This window comes from Ictalurus furcatus, chromosome 14 (genome assembly GCF_023375685.1).
Source record: "Ictalurus furcatus strain D&B chromosome 14, Billie_1.0, whole genome shotgun sequence".
Lineage (NCBI taxonomy): Eukaryota > Metazoa > Chordata > Actinopteri > Siluriformes > Ictaluridae > Ictalurus > Ictalurus furcatus.
Window position 1 is genome coordinate 3,823,523 of NC_071268.1, and position 3,244 is coordinate 3,826,766.

Genomic DNA, 3,244 nt, shown 5'->3' on the forward strand with positions numbered 1-3,244 from the left:
TCCTATAAAGTTTTTTCTTTCTTTCTTACTTTTTTTTATTTTTTTAATTTCACCCCCACCTTAAACAAATAAGTTGCCGGAGTCCTGTACACTGTGAAGCTTTGACCTGGGCCATGGGAAGCTTAGATTAATACGCTAAATTAAATATACCCCCAAGATCTTTCCGAGTACTCACTGGTGTATTTCAACACAATCCGTCTCTAATCTCTTATATAATATAGGAAAAATGCTAAAGAGGCTTGAAGGCGTCCAAAAAAAAATGGTCTAATACATGTAAACAAAGGTTCTGAATGTTATATTGTAAACATAAGCTGGTTTAGAACCAGCTAAAGAGCTGTAATAAGTGGTTATCTGTCGTAAACACTCTATCTAAAGGGCTAAACTTAGCTGGTGGGAACAAGACTCTGCATGGGCATATTTTACTATGAAGCTTTAAGGTTTAATCCACTTACTGGTGGGAAAGTAGTTTTAGTGCCACATTCCAGGAACCGTGGACACATGAAGAGATCAGGGCGAGGGAGCTGAGGCCACGCCCTCGGATCTTCTTCAAAACTTTCCAATAAGATCTTTAGAGGTGGAGGTCCCTGTATCCCGAGTGTATGAACCCACTGACTTCATGAGCTTTACATGGCCGGGTTCATGACGGACAGGACCGAGCGCCATGGGAGTGAGGAGATACACTGAGGCAGGAGAGAGCAGGAGGATTAGAGGGGATCAGATAAAAGCAGACAAATACACCATAATCAGGGGTCCCAGACAGGAGAACACACTGAAAACTCAAACAAACTGGTCAAATATACTACACCTCTGAATAGTCCTAAATTGTAATAGTTCTCCACGAATATTGGCACCCTTGGTAAATATGAGCAAAGAAGGCTGTGAAAAATTGTCTTTTATGTCTTTAATGTCTTTAACCTTTTGATCTTTTGTTTACAAAAATTCACAAAAATACTCGTGGATATCAAGCAATTTCAAACACAACACAGGTTTATCAAAAAAAAAAAATCTTTGTTTAATATAGGTGTGCAATAATAATTATTGGCACCCTTTTAGTCAATACTTGGTGCTACCTCGCTTTGCCAAGATAACAGCTCTGAGTCTTCTCCTATAATGCCTGAGGAGGTTGGAGAACACATGGTGAGGGGTCTGAGAGCGTTCCTCCATACAGAATCTCTCCAGATCCTTCACATTTCGAGGTCCACGCTGGTGGACTCTCCTCTTCAGTTCAGCCCACAGGTTTTCTATGGGGTTCAGGTCAGGGGACGGGGATGGTCATGGCAGGAGTTTGATTTTGCGCTCAGTAAACCATTTCTGTGTTGATTTTGATGTATGTTTTGGATCATTGACATGTAGGAGCACAATAAGTGCACACTGAAGTAAAATGTTATTAATAACTCCTATAACATCTGAATTTACCGAATCTATACAGTTGAATCTTTTCCTAACTTCGAACATGTCAGGTTCAGCCTACGATTGGCCGATGAGCTGAAAGAGACGAGTTGAGAGTTGAGGAAGTAAACAACAAGAATGACAAGCAGGAAACTATAGTCAAATGTACAACGCTCAAGGGACGTCTCAAAACAGAGAATGGAAACAGAAGCAGCTGCGAGTAATAATTATGCATGTTTACTGAATCGGAGAGAAGTTGCTGTAAATGCAGTTCACAGCGAAAAATAACATCTCAACAAGTGAAAATAACTTTATTAACCCTACTGTATTTCTGGACTTTGTTTTCACTCATTTCAAGCCCATCCTGTTCTACTGGCAGATAATATTTGTCATTTTAAGCATTTGTTTCGAGAAAGAAGCCTTTCAAAACAGACTGAAAATGTAAAAAATATGCCCATATTCAAGCTCTTATTGCTTGCGAAGATGTCTCAAGATTTCTGCAGTGTAGAAATGAGGTGGGACCACTTGTACCGCGGACACATTCTGCAGTGGTGACGTGTCACTTCCTGTAACTAGAACGTTTGACCTGAGAATATCTCCAGAGGAGCGCAGAGAAATATGACAATGTCAGTTGTTCTAAAAAAGTGTCTAAGGAAGAACATACGGATGGATGAATTAATCAGCAGACCGATCGGCACAGTATCACAGCCAGCCAGACAGATATCAAGAAAGAAAGAAAGAAAGAAAGAAATCTGTCTACTGGGTGTAAAAATGGTAACGCTTCACACTGATTCATGATCACAGAAATCTGGCATGACACTCTGTTGAAAATCCAGAGTTCAGCCGGACAGTTACGTAATGGTTTGCTCCAGTGTTGGAATATGACAGGCAGTCATACCTAAATGTCGGATCGACATGTGTCTCATCCCACACACTCCCTCACAGACAGTACACACACTAGACTAAGGACTAGTAAGCTGCGCTGCGAAAACGTTGGATGTTGGTTATAGTTGATCCGGCCGTGTCAACATGACTCATGTTTCTCAAAAGTCAGTTGGGTAATAAGAACATAATATGATATTTTACAGTAAATAACATTAAATTACAAGAAACCCCCGGATTTAAAACCACGTTTATGATTTTTAAAAAAAAATTACAATATTAGATTAGATTCGATGTAAATATTTACATCTAACACACTTTATGAATGTAGTATTTCTTGTTGCTCTTGTTATTATTGTTCTTATTATTTCATGACCTGGAAAATTTCAGAGTCTGACTTATTGTTGTTAAGACTCACGTATTTTTTTTTTTTCTTTTAATATATGATTTTGATGTGTAATAAATTCGTGGAACATGCCCATTTGCAGCTTAGTATTGAAATCTTTTCTGTAAAGTCTGTATCCCATAAACAGGGACTGCCGTGTTGTAATGTCTTTCTCCTGAAAGCTTCATGTATTTATAATGAATATTATCATTTCTACTTACATCTACTTAATACATACGTTTCTGATTTTGAATTTATTTCAATATATTTGAATGCGTGACAATTTCAATGAATCTGATTAACCATGGCGTAAAATTTAAGGTAAAAGTCCACTATATTTAATTAGCATAAGGTAAGCTGTGCGGTGAAGCAGGGTTACTCAGGGTGAGTCAGCATGTTGTGAATGTTCCAGTACAGATGAGTTAATTATTGGTAGCATGTGATGTCATGTCACTGCTGTTGTGAAACATGAACCTCTGCTTGAAGTCTGATCAGGAAAGAATCTCTCATTTCTAATTCCGCCGTCTGTACACGTGCGTGCGCGTGCACGGTCGTTCCCGACTGTCCCGCATGGGTCCTGCTTTAGAA